The 25,291-nt window shown below is 42.8% G+C and overlaps 1 long non-coding RNA gene across 4 annotated transcripts in view; it reads right to left on the bottom strand.

Moving 5' to 3' along the window:
- Positions 1 to 3,207: 3,207 nt before the first annotated feature.
- The window catches only part of LOC134342611 (uncharacterized), a 94,965-nt gene continuing 72,881 nt past the window's right edge, over positions 3,208 to 25,291 (bottom strand). For 2 of the 4 annotated variants that reach the window (XR_010017053.1, XR_010017054.1), the window contains exons 2-4: positions 18,174 to 18,283; positions 15,936 to 16,159; positions 3,208 to 4,157 (exon numbers count right to left, since the gene is read on the bottom strand). This is a non-coding gene — a long non-coding RNA (uncharacterized LOC134342611). Of the gene's footprint in view, positions 4,158 to 15,935; positions 16,160 to 18,173; positions 18,284 to 22,528; positions 22,558 to 25,291 lie in introns of those variants that run through there. The other 2 variants (XR_010017056.1, XR_010017058.1) reach the window with 2 other exon arrangements.

Below are 25,291 nucleotides of genomic sequence, written 5' to 3'. Positions count from 1 at the left end.
TCACCAGGGGTCTCCTTTTTATATACCTGTTGAGAACAGATCATCATGTGACCACACTGGCGGGAAAATTACATCATGTGACCTCCGCAAGACCATTACATCATGCTCATAAGACACTCAATTACATCATGGTCATAAGACAGTCACAAGGCATCCATGAGGTATGTCACACCTGATAGAGGTGTACAAGATAATGAGAGGCATTGATCGTGTGGATAGTCAAAGGCTTTTTCCCAGGGCTGAAATGGCTAGCACAAGAGGGCATAATTTTAAGGTGCTTGGAAATAGGTACAGAGGAGATGTTGGGGTAAGTTTTTTACGCAGAGAGTGGTGAGTGCTTGGAATAGGCTGCCGGCGGTGGTGGTGGAGGCGGAAATGAGAGGAAGACAGGAGGTAAGAGTTACCTGAAATTGGAAATGTCAATGATCAAACCATGATCAGTCTGTGCTCTGGTAGACTGGAACATAGGACGTAGAACACTCCTACACAGGTGGAATATGATGTATTGTTCCTCCAATTTATATTTGACCTCATCCTGCAGTGGAGAAGGTCAGGGATTGCCAGGTCACTGTGGAAATGGAAAGGGGACTAGAATATAAAAGCAAGGATGTAATGTTAGGTTTTATAAGGCATTGGTCACACCATACTTAAAGAGTATTTTGAGCAGTTTTGGGTCCCATATCTAAGAAATAATGTGCTGACATTGGAGAGGATCCAGAGAATGTTAACAAAATGATTCCGTGGATGAAAGGATCAATGTATGAGGAGCATTTGATGGTTCTGGGTCTGCCTCACTGAAGTTTAGAAGAATACAGGAAGAACTCATTGAAAAGTACAGAAATATTGAAAGGTCTAGATAGAGTGGCCGTGGAGAGCATGTTTTAAATAGTAGTAGGATCAAAGACCCCAGCCTCAGAATACAAGGATATCCCTTCAGAACCAAGATGAGGAGGAATTTATGAAGGCAAAGTTATTGGGACTACTGTGTTTAAAGAGGAGGTTGATAGACTCCTGTTTATAAAGTGTATCAAAAGTTACATGGAGAAGACAGGGGAACAGGGTTGAGGGAGAAAATAAATCAGCCATAATTAAATGACGGACGGACTCATGGAACTGAGTGGCCTAATTCTGCTCTGATGTTTTATTGTCTCTGGTCTTATTGGAGTAGAAATGGCCTTCAACTGGGAGCTCGGGGTGGCCATTGTGGATTGAGCATAAGGGCTCTGCGAAATGGTCACCTAGTCTGCACTGATATCACTGATGCAGAGGAGACTGCATTAACAGCACCAAATGCAGTTAATCAGTTGCTATAAATTCTGACTGACTGCATTACAGCCTGGTTTGGAAGCTCCAATGCACAGGATTACAAGAAGTTGCAAAGAATTATAGAGTAAGCCAGTTCCATCACGGTTACAACCGTCTCTACCATCAAGGCTATCTTAAGACAGTGGCATCCATCAGCAAGAACCCTCACCATCCAGGGCATGCCCTCTTCTCATTACCAACATACAAAAATACTGGAGGAACTGAGTAGGTCAGGCAGCATCCATGGAAATGAACAAACAGTTAACGTTTCAGTCCAACACCCCTCTTTACTATCATGAGGGAGGAGATACAAGAGCCTGAAGACTCACACTCAATATTTCAGCAACAGCTTCTTTCCATCCAGCAGATTTCAAAACGATCCATAAACCCATAAATCTATAAGCTGATGAACACAATCCTATTATTCTATTTTTTGCACTATTTATTTTAGTAACTTTATGCCTTTGCTCTGTATTACTGCCACAAAACAACACATTTCATTCCATATAATGTAAATCAATGATAATAAATCTGATTCTGTTTCTAAATCTCCCCGAGGGTTTGGGTGAGGGAAGGAACCTGGTGGAGCTAATAAGAATGTGGGGAGAACTGTAAAACTAAGTGTTTGAAGGGATTAAATGGTCCACAAGGAACTGATAGAATCCATGTTGTGGAAAGGATGTTCAAAACTGAGTGCAAGATAATGGAAAAAATAGATATGAAATATGAAATATTGGTCAAATGCACAGGGTGGATGTGGGGATTTTGTTAAATACAGGCACATTAAAATTTGAAATTATCTGTCTGTGAGGTAGTCATAGAGTCACAGTGTTATACAGCACTACAGCACAGAAAAAGGCCCTTTGGCCCATCTAGACTGCACTGGCTTGGTTTTCAGCTTTGTCCCATCTACCTGCAACAAGACTACATCCTTCCATATCTTTTTCATCCACATACCTATCCAAACTTCTAAATATTACAATTGAACCCGCATCTACCACTTCCGCTGGCAGCTGTTCAACACCTGCCCCACCCTCTGTGAGAAGAATCCTCTCAAATGCTGGGGCAGCAGGCTGAGGGTAGCAGACACCAACAGAATCAACAAACTCATTCGTAAGGCCAGTGATATTGTGGAGATGGAACTGGATTCTCTTACGGTGGTGTCTGAAAAGAGGATGCTGTCCAAGTTGCATGCCACCTTGGACAATATCTCCCATCCACTACATAATGGACTGCTTGGGCACAGGAATATATTCAGCCAGAGACTCATTCCACCGAGATGCAACACAGAGCGTCATAGGAAGTCATTCCTGCCTGAGTCCAGCAAACTTTACAACTCCTCCCTTGGAGGGTCAGACACCCAGAGCCAATAGGCTGGTCCTGGACTTATTTCCTGGCATAATTTACATATTACTATTTAACTATTTATGGTTTTATTACTATTTAATTATTTATGCTGCAACTGTAATGAAAACCAATTTCCCCCGGGATCAATAAAGTATGACTATGACTATTTCACCCTAAACCGATGACATCTAATTTTATTCTCACTCAAACTCAGCAGGAAAAGCCTGCATGCATTTACCCTATCAATACCCCTCATAAATCTGTGTACCTCTATAAGGTCTCCCCTCATTGCACTCCACTCACGGAAATAAAGTACTGACCTATTCAGCCTTTTCCTGTAACTTAGGTCCTCAAGTCCCAACTACATCCTTGTAAATTTTCTCTGCACTCTCTTAAATTTATTGATATCTATCCTGTGCACAATACTCTAAATTTGGTAGTGGATGAAGAATCAATTGATGCCTTCGTAAAGGAATTGTATATTCATTTGAGAGAAAGATGATGTTGCAGGATTGTTGAAGGTGTGGAAGGAACAATACTGGTCATTTTGATGGGGTGAAAACAAAGTTAAAATCAAGTTTATTGTCATGTATACATCTTAATTCAGCAGTCTCACAGGCACATGGTATTACACAAGCAAGATTCACAAGAAAAACATTAATTAAAACATAAATTATACACAATTTTTATAAGAAAGAATGCAACTAGAACAAAAAAGTCAATTTTTTGCAAAGTGATAACAGGAGTACTAAGATAGTGATTGCTGTTGTGCCAATTGTTCAAGAACCAAATGATTGAAGGAAAGTAACTGTTCTTGAACCTGGTGGAATGTGACTTCAGGCTGTTGCACCTCTTTGTCTGATGGTAACTGTGAGAAGAAGTCATGGCTAAAATGGTGGGGATCTTTGGTGACAGATCCTTCTTGAGGTAATGTCTCATGTAGATACTACCGATGATGGCAAGAGATGTGATATGTCGGGCTGAGTCCACTACTCTCTGCAGCTTCATACTTTCCTATGCATTCAAATTGCTAGAATCAAACCATGATGCAAACAGTCGGGATATTTCTACAGTACATCTGTAAGAGTTTGTCAGAGTGCTTGATGACATTTTGAATCCCCTCAACCTTCCCCATTGCTATAATCATTCAAAACTTCTCTGAATGATTATACAAGTCAATTCAACTCTGTCTAATTGAGGTACGGCAAAATATGTTAGATTAATGGACTAGTGTCATCAATGTACAAGCCAAAGATCCAGGTAATTGATCTGAGGACTTGAATTTGAATTCTACCACAGGATTTACAGAAGTTAAATCAAGAATAATTCTTATTATGGAACTATGAGATTGCAATATGAACCCATCAGAAAAATAAATTTTTTGCTTTACTCTAAGTGGTCTGCATGTGACTCTACACCCAACAACGTGGTTGATTCATAGCTGCTTCCACGGTTTGGTGCCTGTCTGGGGTAAATGCCAGTAGTGTCGGAGATATCCACATCCTCTGAAAAATAAATTAAAGCAAAGCTTTTCAGATTGTTGGCAATAATACATAACAATATATATAGTTCCTGAAAATAACCTTGAAGTTTGTATGAGCAAAATGAAATTTAATGCTGAGAATCTTACAACACCATAAATTACTGGTGATCCCCTCAGAGTTATGTATCAGTGTTTGACATTTGGCACATGTAACAAGCTGAACACCCATGTAAAAACAAAAGCTATTCCTATGGTATTTATGTTAAATAATCTGCAAACTATGGAGATTTTGACTGTAGGCTAATGCAGCTCAGCTCAGCTTCACATATATCTGGCCAACTTCTTTGTTTTGTCTGATAAGATTGTATCTCAGAGATACAGCCACAGTTTTACTCAGGCAGATGACAATGGCTTTATCATAGTAATTGTTTCACAGCTAATTGGTTCGGTTCCAGTAACACTGTCAATCCACATTCAGCTGTATTTACAGTAATTGAAACTGTTGGTGGGTTGCTCAGCTCTGTGTCAGAAGATGTTGAGTCCAAATCTCACTGAGAGACGGAGGGTGTGTAGCACTAATGGTGGCGCTTCATTTCATATGAGACATTATTTTCAGTAACACACAAAATGCTGGGGGATCTCACCAGGTCAGGCAGCATCCATGGAGAGAAACAATCGATATTTCATGCCAAGACCCTTTAGCAGGACTGAAAAGGGGGCAGAAACCAGAATAAGATGGTGGGGTGAGGAAATGGAAGAGTACAAGTTGGCAGGTGATAGGTGAAACTAGATGAGGAGGAACGTTGGTGGGTGGGGAAGGAGGGATGATGTAATAAAACTGGGAGGTAATTGTGGAAGAAGTAAATGGCTGTAGAAGAAGGATTCTGATTAGCGAAGATAGTAGATCAGAATCCTAAAGGGAATAAAGGGCAGGAAGTGGGGAACCAGAGGGGACTGTTGGGCAGGTCATGAGGCCAGCGAGAGGAAGAGAAGGGGTGAGAAGGCCACCAGAATGGGGAAAAAATAAAAATTGGGGGGGGGGGGAAGAGGAGAGAAAAAGGGGGGAGTACAGAAGTAGGCCACGCACACCTCGCAAGCCTGCCCTGCCACTCAATAAGATCATGACTGACATGCTGTCATTAGCTCTCCTTCAGAACCACTTCCCCCATAACCCTTAATTCCTCGATCTTTCAGGCATTTTTCTAACTCTACCTCAAATATATCAAATGATCTCTTTGGAGTGAATGAGGATGACAGGTGACTTGATAGAGATGTATAAGATGATGAACAGCATAGATTGAGTGGACCCTCCACCACTCTTGGGGGCAGATAATGCCAGAGATTCACCACCCTTTAGAGAAGGAATTTCCAAGTATTTCAGTTTTAAATGACTGGCCCCCTATTTTGAAGCTGGGTTTCCTTGCTCATAACCCTCCTGCTAGTGGAAGCATATTATTATCTACCCTGTTGTCACCTTATCTATTTGAATCCGGTCACTCCCACATCATTTTAAACTCAAAGGAGTAGACCCAAATTCTTTAGCCCCTATTAATAGGTCAACCCTCCCATCCAGGTGCTACCATGGTGAATTTCCTGTGGCCTTCCTCCAATGCTACTACATCCTTTTACAGTTAAGGGGACCTAATCTATGCATAGTATTCCAGATATGGGCTTCCCAAAACCTTGCACAATGTAACAAACCAATCCTTTTGTAGTAAATACCAAATGCCTTTTGCCTTCTGAATTTCTTGTTGGACCTACCCAGGGGCGTATCTACAGAAAATAGCACCTACACAAGTACTGAAACTGCGTTCCTGTCCAAACATCTGACACCCATCTTTTAGATAACTTTACCATAATATCAGCTCAAAAATACAATTTAAGCTCGTTAATCTTTTAATTAACAAATTATGGAACTACATTAAAATTATAACTGCACCTTCTTTGCCTTCACTGATGCAAATTGGTCTATGATGTGATCGAAGTCAGTTTTTTCAGTTTCTTCTCTTTCTACGCTCAGCAGAGCAAGATCACAGAGTCTGCCTTGACCCATGGAGGCTCTCAAATACGAAAGTATTAGTTTTAACTTGCTGAATGATCTCTCACAGCTGGAGATGGAAACTGCGATGCTTAGCATTATCTGAATAGCAATGCGAAGATTGGGGAAGACGCTCTCATCTCCATACTGAATAATAAATTCAAGAAGCTCTTCAAGTCTTGATATTTTCATGTTGACCCACCTGGATAGCAACATTCTGCAATCCAAAATCTCCTCAAATAGCTGCTGTCCATCGACATCAGAGCCGTACAATTCGCCCAGATTTTTGCACTTCTTCTTTAGGTCGCTACTGTCGGTGCCGTAACACAGTCCTTTGACATAGAGAAGGAACCCAAACTTGGCGTCAGTGTCGTGCAAACGAGCGAACCTTTTGTCCATTTCCCTGTGAAGACGGTCGAGTGTTCCCTTCATGACTCTTTTCATTTCCTCCTTCGCTGTTAACCCAGCATCTCTCGAGTTCTTATTAGCCATTTGTTTCTTTCGTTTCTGACGTCTTTCAACTTCAATATTCCATTCTTGACAGAGACCGACTCCTTCCTCCAGTGACTCACTGACTAACACTTCTCTTTCATCATAAAAATGATCTTGGAGGGCTTTCAAATCCAGGGCAGCATCGTGGAAGTTCATGCTAGGATCCTGCAGCCTCTTTTGAATATGGTGAATGCGAATGAGTATTTTGTTCCAAAGTCCTAGCAAAATCAGAAAATTGTAACTCAACATGCGGTTGTATAGCTGCCTTGCGTCACTTCTTGTTTCACTGGTCTCGTTTTCATTGCCTATCATGGCCTGCAGAACTTGAAGTATCTCCCTAGCTACTTGTTGACAGGCTTCACTGCTTCTGTCCTTGCACTCCACCTGGTTTCGGACTCCGACTTAACAACCACAGGCTCGGCATTTTTGAGTTTTTTCCAGTGCTGTGTTGAATGAGAGAAAAACACATAGAGAGCTTCGGTGGTTCCAAAAAACGTGACCATCATTGTATCCTGCTTGGCTGTATGTACACCCACTAAGTTGAGTGAGTGATTGTTGCAATTCACAAACACTGCCAGGTTGTTTTTCTCACTTATTCTTTGGTAAACACCACTCCTGTGTCCAGTCATCACAGCAGCGTTGTCATAGCACTGTGACCGACAATCTTACAGCTCCATTTCGTCCTTCTCTAGCTGTTTCAAGATGTCTTCAACCAAGCTCTCAGAATCCTTCTGGCTTACCTGGATAAAACCAAGGAAGGACTCTCTAACACGGACTGTTTTCCTCTCAGAATCAACTTCCATGTACTTCATTACTTCTGATATCTGCTCATAGTGTGCCTGATCAGGAGTCGAGTTGAACATGAGACCATAGTACTTGGCTTTACGAATGCTTCTCAGTAAACTCTGGCAAACAGTGGATGCCATCACGTGGATGAATTCGTTTCGGACACCCGGTGAAAGATAGACGTGGATCCAGGATGACTTTCCAAATGAGTGAGGTGTTCTTTTATGGCAGGGACAAAAATGGCCAGTAGTTTCAGTAAGCCAAGGAAATTTCCCACATTGGAGTCAGCGTCTAGCTGAAGTGACTCCCTGTGCCCTTGCAAAGCCAGGTTCTGACTCACAAGGAATTTTATGCAGTGAAGGATTCTCGTCAAGATATCACACCACTTCTGCTTTTCCTTCTCAATCTGTGACTGAAATACCGCGTCAATAACTCCTCTGTTTCCAGCTAAATTTCTTTCCACTGTGTGAAGCATTCCCAATGATTCTTGGCATTTTCATGAACACTAAACCTTTCAGGTGCTTTCCACTAGTTCTTTCCACTAGTTGAATCCACTTTCCTGCTCCAATGAGGATTGATGGTCTGACCGGGAATAGAGAAGACAACAGATACAAAATGCTGACTTTTTAGAAGGGGAATGGACCAGCCATGAGCGAGTCACTTCCTCGCCACGACCATTTCCCAATTTCCTCTTGAACCAAGTTTTGTTCATTGAGCAGTTATTTATTGGTAGGAAAGGCCCCTCACTGTTCTGGAAATACTTCGAACCCAGCTTTATTATTTCTGTTCTCAAAGTGTCAGGCAGAATTGCTTTTCCAGTGTTCATGTCGAACTTCAGAACATAGAACATAGAATAGTATAGCACAGTACAGGCCCTTTGGCCCACAATGTTGTGCCGACCCTTAAACCCTGCCTCCCATATAACCCCCCACCTTAAATTCCTCCCTATACCCCTCTAGTAGTCTCTTAAATTTCATTAGTGTATCTGCCTCCACCACTGACTCAGGCAGTGCATTCCATGCACCAACCACTCTGAGTAAAAAACCTTCCTCTAATATCCCCCTTGAACTTCCCACCCCTTACCTTAAAGCCATGTGCTCTTGTATTGAGCAGTGGTGCCCTGGGGAAGAGGTGCTGGCTGTCCACTCTATCTATTCCTCTTAATATCTTGTATACCTCTATCATGTCTCCTCTCATCCTCCTTCTCTCCAAAGAGTAAAGCCCTAGCTCCCTTAATCTCTGATCATAATGCATACTCTCTAAACCAGGCAGCATCCTGGTAAATCTCCTCTGTACCCTTTCCAATGCTTCCACATCCTTCCTATAGTGAGGCGACCAGAACTGGACACAGTACTCCAAGTGTGGCCTAACCAGAGTTTTATAGAGCTGCATCATTACCTCACAACTCTTAAACTCTATCCCTCGACTTATGAAAGGTAACACCCCATAAGCTTTCTTAACTACCCTAACTACCTGTAAGGCAACTTTCAGGGATCTGTGGACATGTACCCCCAGATCCCTCTGCTCCTCCACACTACCAAGTATCCTGCCATTTACTTTGTACTCTGCCTTGAAGTTTGTCCTTCCAAAGTGTACCACCTCAGACTTCTCCAGGTTGAACTCCATCTGCCACTTCTCAGCCCACTTCTGCATCCTATCAATGTCTCTCTGCAATCTTCAACAATCCTCTACACTATTCACACCACCACCAACCTTTGAGTCGTCTGCAAACTTGCCAACCCACCCTTCCACCCCCACATCCAGGTCGTTAATAGAAATCACGAAAAGCAGAGGTCTCAGAACCGATCCTTGTGGGACACCACTAATCATAACCCTCCAATCTGAATGTACTCCCTCCACACGACCCTCTGCTTTCTGCAGGTGAGCCAATTCTGAATCCACCTGGCCAAACTTCCCTGGATCCCATGCCTTCTGACTTTCTGAATAAGCCTACCGTTTGGAACCTTGTCAAATGCCTTACTAAAATCCATATAGATCACATCCACTGCACTACCCTCATCTATATGCCTGGTCACCTCCTCAAAGAACTCTATCAGGCTTGTTAGACACAATCTACCCTTCGCAAAGACATGCTAACTGTCCCTGATCAGACCATGATTCTCTAAATACCCTGAGATCCTATCTCTAAGAATATTTTCCAACAGCTATCCCACCACAGATGTAAGGCTCACTGGTCTATAATTACCCAGACCATCCCTACTACCTTTTTTGAACAAGGGACAACATTCGCCTCCCTCCAATCCTCCGGTACCATTCCCATGGACAACGAGGACATGAAGATCCTAGCCAGAGGCTCAGCAATCTCTTCCCTCGCCTCGTGCAGCAGCCTGGGGAATATTCCATCAGGCCCCGGGGACTTACCCGTCCTAATGTATTTTAACAACTCCAACACCTGCTCTCCCTTAATATCAACATGCTCCAGAACATCAACCTCACTCATATTGTCCTCATCGTCATCAAGTTCCCTCTCATTGGTGAATACCGAAGAGAAGTATTCATTGAGGACCTTGCTAACTTCCACAGCCTCCAGGCTCATCTTCCCACCTTTATCTCTATTCGGTCCTACCTTCACTCCTGTCATCCTTTTGTTCTTCACATAATTGAAGAATGCCTTGGGGTTTTCCTTTACCCTATTCGCCAAGGTCTTCTCATGCCCCCTTCTTGCTCTCCTCAGCCCATTCTTAAGCTCCTTTCTTGCTACCCTATATTCCTCAATAGACCCATCTGATCCTTGCTTCCTAAACCTCATGTACGCTGCCTTCTTCCACCTGACTAGATTTTCCACCTCACTTGTCACCCATGGTTCCATCACCCTACCATTCTTTATCTTCCTCACGGAGACAAATTAATCCCTAACACCCTGCAAGAGATCCGTAAACATCAACCACATGTCCATAGTACATTTCCCTGCAAAAACATCATCCCAATTCACACCCACAAGTTCTAGCCTTATAGCCTCATAATTTGCCCTTCCCCAATTAAAAATTTTCCTGTCCTCTCTGATTCTATCCTTTCCCATGATAATATTAAAGGCCAGGGAGCAGTGGTCACTGTCCCCCAGATGCTCACCCACTGAGAGATCTGTGACCTGAAGTCCAATGTCATGGTATGACAGTTCGAGGCTCTTTGACATCATCCAGTTCACTAGGTTCAGTGTCGTAAGGTTCAACCTCGTCAGGCAAAATCTCGTCAATAAACTCAACATCACCACCACCACCACCATCTTCCCCTCCAGTCACGTCCACGCTCTCTGTGGCAGCCTCACTCTTAATCTCATCATACTCGTATTTATCTGACTTGACTTCCTCCACGGCTTGTGACGCATTTGTACTTGCTCCACCTTCATATTCTAGCAAACTTGTAGCAAGTGCAGGCTATGAAACGTTCATGGAACGTGTCAAACTACTTGTTCCGGGCTTTTCAAAGTAGGGCATGAAGAACTTGCTCAACTTTTTGGCTTCCTCTGCCTCCAACTTTCATCTCTTCTGCCCTTCAGCTCCACTTTCCTTCTTCTTCATGAAGAAATGTTTCATGGTCTTCTTACACAATGGTCTGAAATAAGGCCATCCTAGTGCTTCTTACCCATGATAATCAAAGACAGATCATAGATCTGAAGAAAATTCTTTTTTCACTATCTGAGGCTAGCTTGTCTGATTTTAATAGAAACTGCTCAGTGGCGCCCCCTTCAAGTGGCGCCCAGGGCACATGCCATACCTGCCATACCTTAGATACGCCACTGGACCTACCTGCTAACTTTTGTGATTCATGCACTAACACACCTAATCCCTCTGAACTTTGCAGTCTTTCTCCATTTAGGTAATAATTCACCTCAAGCTTCTATCCCATAGTTATCAGACTATTGATTGGATCTCTTGTACAACAAGATGGACTTTCACCCTCACAATCTACCTCGTTATGATCTTGCACATTAATACCTGCACTGGATTTCCTCTGTAGCTTTTACATTTTATTCTCCATTGTTCTTGTTTCACCTTGTTTTTATTCTCATAACCTTGAACATGTAAGCACTTGTTATTTTAATTGGTAAATTGGTTTATTATTTTCACACGTACTAATGTACATGAAAAACTTTGTTTTACATGGCCCCCATACAGGTCATTTCCTCTCATCAGTGCATTGAGGTAGTACAAGGGAAAATACAATGACAGAATGCAGATTAAAGTGTTATAATTACAGATAAAGTGCAGTGCAGGCAAATGGTAAGGTGCAAGATAATGACAGGGTAGATCGTGAGATAAAGACTCCATCTTATCATACAAGAGGTCTATTAAATAGTCTTATTACAGCATAATAAAAACTGTCCTTGAGCCTGATGGTACATTCTTTCAGATTGTTATGTCATCAACCGGATGGGAGAGGGGAAAAGAGAGAATTGCAAGCTGGGTGGGGTCTTTGCTAATGTTATAAAGTCAGCAAAAGTGTAGATAGAATATATGGAGGGGAGGTTCTTGAATAGATTGAAAGATGATGCAGAGAGGTGGGAACGTGATGAGTTTGCAGTCTGATCAGCCAAGATCTTTATTGAATAGCAGGATAGGCTTGAAGTGCTCCTAATATGTATGGCTAGATAGACTCCCTGAATTGTGATATGATACTCCTGCTACTGTTTTTTACTGGACTGTTAATAACCCACTTCATGTTTAACAGCCTTAGGCTTCAGATTCCCCCATCAGTGTAAGCATCCTCTTGATCTGAGGGTGTGCTATAAATCTAGCTTTGCCAGTAACATCCTTACACCAAGAGCAAATTCAAGATAATCATCTCTGGGAAGTCAAGTCATCTGAACAGCAATTTCTGTAGCCTAGTAAGCTTCCAAAAATTACATCAACTTCTCTTCAATGGCATATTGAGTTTATCAGTTTTGCAGTCTTAGGGTTGTAATATTAAAATATTGCAGGGACTAGGTGTTGATATGGACGGAAGAGGATTAGAACTTCACACACAAAAAGCAGGAGGAACTCACCAAGTCAAGCAGCAGCTATGGAGGCGAATAAACAGTCAACATTTCTGGCCAAGACCCTTTATCAGGACTGATGAAAGGTCTCGGCCTGAAACACTGACTGTTTATTTCCCTCCATAGATGCTGCCTGACTTAATGAGTTCCTCCAGCTCTTTTTTTTGTGTGTGTTGCTCAACAATTCCAGCATCTGCAACATTTCTTGTGTTTGGGATTAGAGCCTGATGCTCTGTAACTGGTGAAGATTAGAGAGGTGTAATTCACCCACTGTGAATGCAAGTCGACTCTGAGGCAGGGGCATGGGGCAGATATCATTGAAAATGTAGGCAGTACCCCAGGGTTGTGGAAATTGGGATTAGAATGGGAGGCAATGAAGGAAGTATCTACAATGAAAGATTAGGTGAGTATACAACAGGGGTTGCAATTGAGGGTTAAGTGAGGAGGAGAGTCACAAGCAGATGGATGTGTGCGGATCAGTAGAGATGCATACCCTCGGTCCTCAGGGATTTTGACCCAAAATGTCAATAATTCCTCCCACCCCCACTGACGCTGCTTGAGCTACTGCATTCCTCCAGCAGATTACTCGTCGTGTGAATCAATAACTGGAAATCAGTGGTTGTGCTACAGATTCAGATCAGGTTTGTCCATTTGTTGCAGTGAATCTGGGTTCTCACTTCTCCAACTGTATGGTGTAGGAGGGACAAGTTCAGGTGGCTGCCTGAGGGGCAAGCTAGTCCTGGAGAGAAGGCCTCAAGCATGCCTTAAGCTCATAACTGCATTTAACAAAGACATAAATGTGGGCAAAGTAAGTTCTTTGTTTGCTTCCTGCCTCAACTTATAGGTGAGAGGAACCTGTTGCTAATTCTGGGTTAAAATTTGTGAAGGAAGGGAAATAGTTAGCCCAAAAAAATTAATCCATACTCGCATACAAAGTTGATGTAACTGTGAACTTTGAAAAAGTTTAATATTAACATATAGTGCAAGTTGCCCTATCCCTGCCACATAAGAAGAGAGAATCACTTCACATAATGACTTAACTGTGGTGCCCTTTGTAATGCCGCATAGGTTGGTAAATACAGTTCAGCTTTCTCTACTGAAGCAAAAAACCAACTGCTGAAGGGACTTATCAGGTCAGGTCGCATCTGGGGAAGTGGAGAGACTGATGATGTTTCCGATCGAGACCCTGAATTAGGACTTCCTATTGATAAGTGGCAAGTTTCCATTGGCGAGGATCAGGAGTCCTGGTGAAGGGTCTCCGCCTGAAGCGTTGACTGTTTATTCCCCTCCATTGATGCTGCCTGACTCGCTGAGTTCCTCCAGCATTTTGTGTGCATTGCTTCCCCATTCATGTAACCTTCATTACAAGGGTTAGTTATTTTATTGTTTGTTTATTTTTCTTTATTTATGGAAGATAGAACAATGAACATTGAACAGCACAGTACAGGAACAGGCCCTTTGACCCAAGCTGTTGCACTGAACTAATTAAGCAAACATTTAAATACTTACCTAAACTAGTCCCTTCTGCCCACATGGTACCCATATCCCTCAATTCTCTGCACATGTGTCTATCGAACAGCCTCTTAAATGCCTCTATTGTATTTGCCTCTACCATCACTCTTGGCAGTGCTTTGCAGGAGTCTGCCATGCGTAAAAGTGTGCAAACCTCATCTGAACTTTCAGCCTCTTGCCTTAAGTACATTCCCTTTAGTTTAGGTATTTCAACTCTGCGGGAAAAAGTGACTTCTACTTTATCTATGCCTCTCATAATCTTATAAACTCCTTCAGGTCTTCCCTTTTATGTTACCAATTTACAGTCATTTTAAGTGTTTTAAGTGATTATTTAAACATAATTAGATTTTTTTTTAAATTGTCTTTGAAAATATCCTTTAAAACTCTCAATCAGAGGAGCCCTAGTGGATGGAGCCTCAGGTACTTAAGGCCCTACCTTTAGAAGGGTCATATATTGGAGCCCTCTGATAGAATAGATCCCACCGTAAGAAGTCAATGTGATAATGGGCATCATACGAAGGGTGCAGTGAGTGGGAAAGATGGTCTGGATCGAGCACAAGTTGATCAATTGGTTTCCACTGGATTTTGATTTCTTCTACTTCCTTTCCTCTCCCTGCAGAAGACAAGCATACCTGGATCTTCTGAAATAAATGTGAATGACCCAAATTCCTCCTGTCTTCTCTATGTTCAGTCCTGATGTAGGGTTTGGGGCGTGCACTGCACAACCTACTCTAGAGGGAGAGAGTTAGTACACCTGTCACCATCTGTAAGTGCAACGTGTGCAAGCAGTTCAGATTTTATTACTCCCTGCTGATACTTCATTTATCCTATATCACTTATCCTATATTACTTACCACCTATATGTATGTTTTTATACAAAGAACAATCATAAGTTCACCATCCAGAGTGCATCCCTTTAAGTTTATCTTTTGTTTGTCATTTGGAACCTTACATTCCTCATGTTGCAACTACTGGACCCACAAATAAATATGAAGAGCAAGTTCACATTGAAACCTGATTTATTATTGAGCCTTTGCAATTTAGTTCTTGTAACTTCTGAAAGAGATTAACTATAGACATTTTAACAGAATGATCTCCATCCAATGAATTTGGCTGGAGTTTTTTTATTACCAAGCTTTTGTATGTTGTGAGGAAATTCTTGAAGAATTCTAGTGACCACTTGAATTAAGTTTTAATATTTGAATACTTATCACTACTCCAGTCACGTAGCCTTGTTCCTTTGCACACTGGGAGATTCTGATGCACAGTGCATTGCACTTTATTCTGCACTCTTCCTTATCATTGACCCAGAATTTGCTGCTAATGCTTTGATGTAGTGACCCTGAAACCTAATAGTGATGGGAGAGCCTTTGTATTGTAAATGCTCAGTGATGAAATCTGCATACCGATTTATGGCCCTAAAAATAAGTTGCTGGATAACTCATATCAGTGCTGCACAAGAAAACAGCAACTTGCACTCAGCCTTCTCGTGTGCTTCAAGAAATTCCTGGCTGTTCACATTAGTTACCGATTAATTCCTCCAAATGAAGTTCAGATTGGTATTCAACTGGACCAGCACCCTTTCAACGCAGACACAAGAGAGTTCAGATGCTGGCATTTGGAACAGCAACTAACCTGCCGGAGGAACTCAGCGGGTTGAACAGCATTTGTGGGAAGAAAGGAACCGTTGATGTTAACACTATACATCGGGACCCTGCATAGATCCTAAAGCAGGGTTTTGAACCAAAACATCAGCAATTCATTTACTTTCACTGATGCTGCTCAATACATTGAGTTCCTCAAGCAGATTGTTTGTAGCAACTTTACAACAAATAGATTCATATTTCTGTTGTTACATTCAACCAGGGGACCAGACAATTATGTGCAACTGTAGAACCTCATTCCTACTGTTAGTAAGTAGCTCTTTGAGACTTTAAAAAACATTAAAATGTTTTGCCATAGTTTTTATACACTACCTTGCAATGATATAGTGGCACATTTAGCAGTTCCATCACTTCTCAGCTCCAGTGACTCTTGTCCAGTGCTAACCTCAGGTATGTCTGTGTGGAATTTGCACGTTCTCCCTGTCACTCTGTGATTTTGCCCTGGGTCCTCCTGTTTTCTGTTACATCCCAAAGGGTGTTGGTAGGTTAAATTGTCCACTGTAACTTGTCCCATCTATGTAGGCAAGTAGTAGAATCTGGGTGGAGAGAAAAATGATGTTAGTATTGAGATAATTGTAAATGGGTACATCACGTTGGACTCAGATTAGATTAGATTTATTTATTAATCACATGTACATCAAAACACAGTGAAATGCATCATTTGCATTAACCAATATAATCTGAGGGTGTGTTGGGGACAGCCTACATGTGTTGCCCCATATTCTGCTGCCAGTATAGCATGCCCACAATGTTCAACAACTCACATCAGCAAAACAAACCCCTTCCCTTCTGCCATCCTCCCACCCACACACAGACAGGGGGTGCCTCAGCTCTATCTCTTGCTGACTCTCTCACACTACTGCTCTTCTTCAGAGAAGTGGCAGACCTTTTACATAAAAATATAATTGCCGGTCCGAATAAAGGCACCTTCAGTAACATAGAATCCAGTACCACAGCTGGATTTGTGGTCAGCTCTTCCAAACAGATCCTGAACCACAACCACAACCTTTTAGCCAGTAAATATGGTTGAGGCAGGCTGTTGGTGAAGGGGGATGAGATGTACAATGAAATGCTGAGTACTCCGGGAGTCTGACTTGGAAACCTGCATTTACTGTTACCATACAAGCGCATGGCTTTTTAACAGAGCTTGAAGTACATCTTTTCAGTCTGGAGATGGTGGACATTAGCACACTGTGTTCCCCACCATCAATATTATGGGAGTCACTATCACCCAGAAGTTTAAGTGAATCAGCCTCATAAAGTTAAAGAAAGTCGAGTTTATTGTCAAATGCACGAGTGTAGTTTTGCACTGGTGCAACATAAAACTTACTTCAGCAACACAGGCACGTCGCATCAGATAAGCAGCATTTACAAAAAAAAACAATGTAAACCGAACATAAATTGTATGTAACTTCTACAAGAAGGAATGCAATTCGAATGAAAATAGTCAACTTTAGTGCTAAGAGATCAAAGTGTTAAAGGATCTAGTGCTTTCCCAGCGTTTATGACAAATAAAACGTCTCGGGCTTCCAGTTGGATACAGCTATCGATCAAGACCAACGTTTCAATGACAGACTCCCCCATCTTCATCAGAGCTGATGAGTCATCAAGAAGATGGCACGGCCTGGATTCTTGACTCTTGAAGCAATCTACATTACCATGGCTCTTGCACTTGATTATCTACCTGCACTATACTTTCTCTGTAAATCTAACCTTCGCAGTGCACATTGCATTCTACTATTAGTTTTCACTTGTACTATCTCAGAGAACTTATGTTCTGAAATTATTTATATGGATGGTATTCAACTAATGTTTTTAGTTGTTCCATGGTACACATAGTCATAGTCATACTTTATTAATCCCGGGGGAAATTGGTTTTCGTTACAGTTGCTCCATAAATAATAAATAGTAATAGAACCATAAATAGTTAAATAGTAATATGTAAATTATGCCAGTAAATTATGAAATAAGTCCAGGACCAGCCTATTGGCTCAGGGTGTCTGACCCTCCAAGGGAGGAGTTGTGAAGTTTGATGGCCACAGGCAGGAATGACTTCCTATGACGCTCTGTGTTGCATCTCGGAGGAATGAGTCTCTGGCTGAATGTACTCCTGTGCCCACCCTGTACATTACGTAGTGGATGGGAGACATTGACCAAGATGGCATGCAGCTTAGACAGCATCCTCTTTTCAGACACGACCGTCAGAGAGTCCAGTTCCATCCCCACAACATCACTGGCCTTACGAATGAGTTTGTTGATTCTGTTGGGGTCTGCCACCCTCAGCCTGCTGCCCCAGCACACAACAGTAAACATGATAGCACTGGCCACCACAGACTCGTAGAACATCCTCAGCATCATCCGGCAGATGTTAAAAGACCTCAGTCTCCTCAGGAAATAGAGACGGCTCTGACCCTTCTTGTAGACAGCCTCAGTGTTCTTTGACCAGTCCAGTTTATTGTCAATTCGTATCCCCAGGTACACTTTTTCAGTGTAGTGATGTGATGAAATAATCTATATGAATGGCATTCAAAACAAAGGTTTTCATTTTACCTCAGTATATGTGACAACGTTCGAGGTCGGCCAAGGTGCGACAATTGAAGGAGTGAGTGAGGGCATTGGCTGAGAAGGAGCGGTTGATTTAAAACCCGGTCGAGACCAGCCTGCAAGACAAACGTTCGAGGTCAGCCGAGGTGCGACACTTGGAACGAATTAGTCAAATATCAGCCAATATAATCAAGGTTTGCTCTAGGGGAGCGACCTTGTCAAGGGAAGTGCCTTGTGAGAAAAGTGCGAGTCTTTGGCTCGAGAGTCTTCAGAGAGGAGGCTGAGGGAGGAGACTATGCCACAGTTGGAGAGGGTGAGAAGTGGTGAAGAGATGACAGGTCAACTGATTCAGTGTGCTGCTTGCATGATGTGGGAGGTCAGGGACATTGATGGCGCCTCTGGCTGCTACAAATGTGGAAAGTGTGTCCGGGTTCAGCTCCTGAAGGACCGTGTTGAGGCACTGGAGAGGCAACTGGATGACCTCAGGTTCATCCGGGAAAACAAGATTTTTGTGGACAGGGCCTGCAGCGAGATCGTTACACCGAAGATACCAGAAGAGAGAAGGGGGGTGACGATGAGGAAGGGATGGATGCTTGGTGTACAGGAGACCACGGGGGATGTGACTCTTGAAAACAAGTTCACCCTCTTGGAAGCTGTCAGGACAGAAGACAGTGCCAGTCTGAGAGGCGGACGGGTCTGTGAGTCAAAAATTGGCGCTGAAATAAAGCCGAGGATACAGACGTAAGGCAGAGGCGTGGTAGTAGGGGATTCCACAGTGAGAGGTACAGATAGGGGTTTCTGCGGCAACAGGCGAGATTTAAGGATGGTGTGTTGCCTCCCTGGTGCCAGGATCCAGGACATCACGGACCGGTTGCAGGGCATCCTCAAGGGAGAAGGTGATCAGCCGGAGGTGGTGGTGCATGTCGGCACAAATGATGTCGGGAAGAAGATGACAGACATTTTGCAGCAAGACTTCAGAGAACTCAGAAGAAGACTGAAAAGCATGACCTCCAGGGTGGTTATCTTGGGTTTGCTTCCAGTACCTTGTGCTGGAGAGGACATGAACAGGGAGATAGGGGATCTGAATGTGTGGCTGAGGAGCTGGTGCGTGAGGCAGGGATTTAGATTCTTGGACCACTGGGATCTGTTTTGGGGTAAGGATGAATTGTACAGAAGGGACGGGTTGCACCTTAACAGACGGGGGACCAGCGCTCTGGCAGGCAGGTTTGCCACTGCTACACGGGTGTGTTTAAACTAAGTAGTTGGGGGGGGAGGGGATGAACAGGAAATATAAGAATGGAGTTAAAGGGAATGAGAGAATAAGAAAAGTTAAGAAAGACAACAGAATTAAAGGGGCAGAAAGATCAGGAAGGGATCGGAGAGTATGGACAAATGCAATAGGAATCGATGTGAAAGGTGAGGGGAGTAAAAGTATTACTTTAAAAGGATTAAAAGTATTGTATACGAATGCACGGAGTATAACAAATAAAATGGATGAGCTTGAGGCTCAGTTGGAAATTGGCAAGTATGATGTTGTGGGAATAACAGAGAGATGGCTGCAAGAGGACCAGGGCTGGGAAATGAATATTCAGGGTATACATCCTATCGAAAGGACAGACAGGTTGACAGAGGGGGTGGGGTGGCTCTGTTGGTGAGGAATGAAATTCAGTCACTTACGAGGAGGGACATAGAATCAGGAGATGTAGAGTCAGTATGGATAGAACTGAGAAACTATAAGGGCAAAAAGACCCTGATGGGAGTTATACAGGCCCCCAAACAGTAGCCTGGATATAGGGTGCAAGTTAAATCAAGAGTTAAAATTGGCATGTCGCAAAGGTAAGTCTACGGTTGTTATGGGGGATTTTAACATGCAGGTAGACTGGGAAAATCAGGTTGTCACTGGATCCCAAGAAAGGGAGTTTGTGGAATGCCTCAGAGATGGATTCTTAGAGCAGCTTGTATTAGAGCCTACCAGGGAGAAGGCAATTCTGGATTTAGTGTTGTGTAATGAGCCAGATTTGATAAGGGAACTCGAGGTAAAGGAGCCATTAGGAGGTAGTGACCATAATATGATAAGTTTTAATCTACAATTTGAGAGGGGGAAGGGAAGATCAGAAGTGTCAGTATTACAGTTGAACAAAGGGGACTATGGACACACGAGGGAGGAGCTGGCAAAAGTTGACTGGAAAGATACCCTAGCAGGGATGACAGTGGAACAACAATGGCAGGTATTTCTGGGAATAATACAGAAGTTGCAGGATCAGTTCATTCCAAAGAGGAAGAAAGGTTCTAAGGGGAGTAAGGGGCGACCGTAGATGACAGGGGAAGTCAAGGACAGTATAAAAATAAAAGAGAGGAAGTAGAACATAGCAAGGATGAGTGGGAAGCCAGAGGATTGGGAGACTTTTAAGGAGCAGCAGAAGATAACTAAAAAGGCTATATGGGGGGGCGGGGGGGGAGAGATGAGGTACGAAGGTAAGCCAGCCAAAAATATAAAGGAGGATAGTAAGAGCTTCTTTAGGTATGTGAAGAGGAAAAAATTAGTTAAGACCAAAGTTGGGCCCTTGAAGACAGAAACGGCTGAAATTATTATGGGGAACAAGGAAATGGCAGACGAGCTGAACAGGTACTTTGGATCTGTCTTCACTAGGGAAGACACAAACAATCTCCCAGATGTAATAGTGGCCAGAGGACCTAGGGTAACAGAAGGAAATTTGCATCAGGCACAAAATGGTGTTGGGTAAGCTGATGGGACTGAAGGTTGATAAATCCCCAGGGCCTGATGGTCTACATCCCAGGGTACTTAAGAAGGTGGCTCTAGAAATAGTGGACGCATTGGTAATCATTTTCCAATGTTCTATAGATTCAGGATCAGTTCCTGCGGATTGGAGGGTAGCTAATATTATCCCACTTTTTAAGAAAGGAGGGAGAGAGAAAACAGGCAATTATAGACCAGTTAGTCTGACATCAGTGGTGGGGAAGATGCTGGAATCAACTATAAAAGATGTAATAGCGGCATATTTGGATAGCAGTGGCAGGATAGGTCCGAGTCAACATGGATTTACGAAGGGGAAATCATGCTTGACTAACCTTCTGGAATTTTTTGAGAATGTATCTATGAAAATGGACATGGGAAAGCCAGAGAATGTAGTGTATCTGGACTTTCAGAAAACCTTTGATAAGATCCCACATAGGAGGTTAGTGTGCAAAATTAGAGCAAATGGTATTGGGGATAGGGTACTGACATGGATAGAAAGTTCGTTGGCAGACAGCAAACAAAGAGTAGGGATTAATGGGTCCTTTTCAGAATGGCAGGCAGTGACTAGTGGGGTACCGCAAGGCTCAGTGCTGGGACCGCAGCTATTTACAATATACATTAATGATTTAGATGAAGGGATTAAAAGTAATATTAGCAAATTTGCAGATGACACAAAGCTGGGTGGCAGTGTGAAATGTGAGGAGGATGTTATGAGAATGCAGGGTGACTTGGACAGGTTGGGTGAGTGGGCAGATGCATGGCAGATACAGTTTAATGTGGATAAATGTGAGGTTATCCACTTTGGTGGCAAGAACAGGAAGGCAGATTACTACCTGAATGGTGTCAAGTTCGAAAAGGGGAAGTACAACGAGATCTAGGTGTCCTTGTTCATCAGTCACTGACAGTAAGCATGCAGGTACAGCAGGCAGTGAAGAAAGCTAATGGCATGCTGGCCTTCATAACAAGGGGAATTGAGTATAGGAGCAAAGAGGTCCTTCTGCAGTTGTACAGGGCCCTGGTGAGACGACACCTGGAATATTGTGTACAGTTTTGATCTCCAAATTTGAGGAAGGACATTCTAGCTATTGAGGGAGTGCAGCATAGGTTCACGAGGTTAATTCCTGGGATGGCGGGACTGTCATATGTTGAAAGATTGGAGCGACTGGGGTTGTATACACTGGAAATTAGAAGGATGAGAGGGGATCTGATTGAAACATATAAGATTATTAAGGGATTGGACACGCTAGAGGCAGGAAACATGTTTGCGATGTTGGGGGAGTCCAGAACCAGAGGCCATAGTTTAAAAATAAGGGGTAGACAATTTAGAAAGGAGTTGAGGAAAAACTTCTTCACACAGAGGGTTGTGGTTCTATGGAATGCTCTGCCTCAGAAGGGAGTGGAGGCCAATTCTCTGGATTCTTTCAAAAAAGAGTTAGATAGAGCTCTTAAAGATAGCGGAGTGAAGGGATATGGGGAGAAGGCAGGAAAAGGGTACTGATTGTGGATGATCAGCCATGATCACAGTGAATGGTGGTGCTGGCTTGAAGGGCTGAATGGCCTATTCCTGCACCTATTGTCTATTGACAATAATAAACCAATTTACCAATTTATCATCATCATATTGAATGCTGGGACAGGCTTCAAGGGTCAAGTGCCCTAGTCCAGCTCCTATTTTCTTGGGTTCCTGTGTCCTAACTTTAACAGTTGAAGAGGACCCACCACTTCAGGCTCACTAGCTGTTAAGGCTGACATTGATATTGAATGTTTGCCAGTATCTTTCTAAATAAAACACAAATAGTGTTAAATCAATTAAAATGATGATTAAAAACTTAGAAATTCCAATACCAAAACAAAGAGCCTCTTTAAATTTGATTGAACTTGGGTAAAAAAAGATCGACTTTGTAATGTTTCTGAGTGGGACTACTCTATGATTTTTAAAATTTATTTAGACATACAGCACAGAACAGACCACTTTGAGCCACACCACTCAGCAACCCACCTATTTAAATATAGCCTTATCACGGGACAATTTACAATGACCAATTAACCTACTAATTGATATGTCTTTCGACTTTGGGGGGAAACTGGAGAACCTGAAGAAAACCCACATTCACATGGGAAGAGTGTACAAACTTTCTTACAGAGGATGCCGGAATTGAACTCTGTACCCCAATGCCCCAAACAATAATAGCGTTGCCACTGTGGCACCCAATATCTTAACTTCAAGTTAATGTTTGTCCACGGGTCGCAAGACAAAGGTTGCACATAGTGCATTTGGTGTGATCACAGCAGACAGGAATATTTTACTTTCTTTTACAAAATTTGGGCCACAGATCTGTCCCTTTATGGTTAGTGAGTAACTGACTAGGAACACTCTCAGCTAACAGTAGTGTGGGAGCACATTCACCAGATGGGCAGCAGGAAGCTCACCACCAAGCAAAATCAAGAGCAGGCAATAAATAAATCCTTGTTCATGACGTTCTTTCCCCCACAAAGAAATTCCCTTAAAGTGTGGAAGTCCTTTGACGAGATCTCCCGCACCTGCTGTTTGAACTGGAGCCCCTAGCAATGGCAAGTGTACAAAGTTCCCTTTGGATCATATTCAATGCTTTCATTTCAACAGAGTCAATGTTTCCGGATCTATGGATGGTGATTAAACTACCAGATGGTGACTGGTGGGCAAACTGCAAACATTTGAGATTATGAACCTGTTAATGAACTGTGTTCACATCTGTTGTCCAAGGTGCAATTGTGCCTTTCCCTCCATGCAAACTCTTAAAAAAGGAATTGATTTTGGATGATTTTGCAATGATTTAAGCCACAGCTATCACTGCAGCACCGAATGGCTGGGGGTATGATCTACAGATTCAATCTCCTGTAAAGTCTGTTTTTGAAAATGAACCTGCCTTTTGACAAATTACCACAGATCACATTAGGATTCAATCTCCAGTTGATAATTACTGGTGAGAAAATAATTATATTGGCAGCACTTCACTGCAACCCCCTCTTATAACAAGTCACAGGGTAACAGAGTTATACAGCACGGAAACCAGCCCTTTGGCCCAAATCATCCATGCTGAACAAGCTGCCTTCCTCAGCTAGAACAATTTACTTGCTTTTGGCCCATATCCCTCTAAACATTTCATACCTATTTACCTTTCTAAATGCTTTTTAAAAACATTGTAATCGTACCCACCTCTACCACATCCTCTGGTACTTCATTCCACATATCCGTCCCCCTCAGTGTGAGAGACTTACTCCTCCTGTCCCCTTATCAATTTCCCCCTCTCACCTTAAATTCATGCTCTCTCATTCTAGACCCTCCCCTGTCCTGGGCAAAAAAGACAGTGACCATTCACCCTTGCTATGCTTCCCCATGACATTATAAACCCTTATAAGTTCACCACTCAGCTTTCTATGCTCCTGCGGGGAAAAAACAGGCTCCTTCTGACTGAAGCTCTCCAGTCCCAGTCTCATCTTTGATTCTGGTATGGTTTGAAAGTATTACCCTAAGGGCTGAAACACTCTGGCCCAATATTTCCAAAATGTTGTTCTCCTTTCAGATATTACCTAACTACTCTCCTGGAATTCTTCCACTGGGAGGTGAAGGCGGCAGATCCTATTGTCACACTGAAGCTGAAGCCTACAGTTGCTGGATTATGCCAACACTCCAACTAAAGTGGGAGCAAAACATGAAGATACTACAAATGGTGAAGAGGGAAGCCATTCAGCCCATTACACCCATGCCAGACAAAATCAGCCATTAGCAATTTCTCACTGCTGCTCTCAATGTGTGGTCATCATAGGTCAGTAATGATAATCAGCTTTCTCATTACTGACCTATGTTCTGAAATTTACTATTTAGTGGCAGTAGTACAGTGGAAGACAAAAAATTACTACAAGTTACAAATAAATATGTAAATCGTGCAAAAGAGGAATAACCTTCATGGGTTCACGGACCATTCAGAAATCTGATGGCAGAGTGGAAGAAGCTGTTCCTAAAAGGTTGAGATTTAGTGTGAGTCTTTAGGCTCCTGTACCTCCATTCCACCCTGTCGGTGGTAATGAAAAGAGGGCATGCCCTGGGTGGTGCAGGCTCTTAGTAATTGATACCGCCTTCTTGAGGTGTCACCTTTTGAAGATCTCCTCGATGGTGGGGAGGGTTGTGCTTATGATGACACTGGCCGAGTCTACAATCCGCTTTTGATCCTGTGCATTGACGCCTCTATAACCAGGTGGTGATGCAATCAGTTAGCATTCTTTCCTCCACACAACTGGTGCAATGGGCCATATGCGTATTCGTGTGCTGTTTAAGTGCAGTGGGTGTTTTTTTGCCTCTGTCACCTGTGAGCTCCAGATCTCCATC

This window comes from Mobula hypostoma, chromosome 1 (assembly GCF_963921235.1).
Source record: "Mobula hypostoma chromosome 1, sMobHyp1.1, whole genome shotgun sequence".
NCBI lineage: Eukaryota > Metazoa > Chordata > Chondrichthyes > Myliobatiformes > Myliobatidae > Mobula > Mobula hypostoma.
Note: the sequence above shows the minus strand (reverse complement) of the source record. Positions and strands in the feature narration are given on the sequence as shown.